Source organism: Myotis davidii, unplaced genomic scaffold (assembly GCF_000327345.1).
Source record: "Myotis davidii unplaced genomic scaffold, ASM32734v1 scaffold15435, whole genome shotgun sequence".
NCBI classification, from domain to species: Eukaryota; Metazoa; Chordata; class Mammalia; order Chiroptera; family Vespertilionidae; genus Myotis; species Myotis davidii.
In genome coordinates, this window is record NW_006286637.1 from 4,629 (window position 1) to 5,328 (window position 700).

Below are 700 nucleotides of genomic sequence, written 5' to 3' on the forward strand. Positions count from 1 at the left end.
TTTCAGAAACATAGATGCCATCCAAAAATTTCCTTATATCCTTGTTTTTAACTGTTGTGCCTTGCTGAATCAAAGCAGCGGAATTTGATACAAGTTCAATGTCATTTCCTTCAAGAATCAACTCATCTTTCTGGGCTTGAGATACTGAAAAAGCAAAGTCTGACCTCATCCAAACTCTGTGGATGTATTTTTCGCCTAAGAAATTTCTAATTTCAACAAGAGAACCATTCTCCTGAATAGCAACGCTGATGGGGAAGTGAGCGTACACAGACCTCATCTTGTAACGGAAGCCCAGGGTAACACCCTTGATCATGATCTGTACATGACGGCAGAGAGTGCAAACTGTGTCCAGTTCCTTTCTATTTCCCCACCATTTGTCAACTGGAGCCTCTTCTTTTTCTTTCTGAGGAGACTGAGCTCTACACTGATGCGGTTGAAGTCTCTCCGCAGGGTGCCCCCGGGGCCCTTCACAATCACTGTGCGCCCCTCCAGAGTGGTGTCCACATTTTCTGGGACGTTCACAGTCTGACTGCTGAGAATGGTCTTCATCCTCCAGTAGATGCGGCAAAGAGGAAGCCCACGGAACATCTTTATATCCACGTTTAACCAGACATCTCCCTAGAGCTATGCTCAGTTCACCTTCACCTGACCCCCGCCCCCTCCGGCACCAGGGGAAAGAGACTATTGGGGACAGGAAGTC

At 47.1% G+C, this 700-nt stretch overlaps 1 pseudogene; it reads right to left on the reverse strand.

Moving 5' to 3' along the window:
* Position 1: 1 nt before the first annotated feature.
* LOC107182195 lies at positions 2–674 on the reverse strand (annotated as a pseudogene).
* Positions 675–700: the final 26 nt, after the last annotated feature.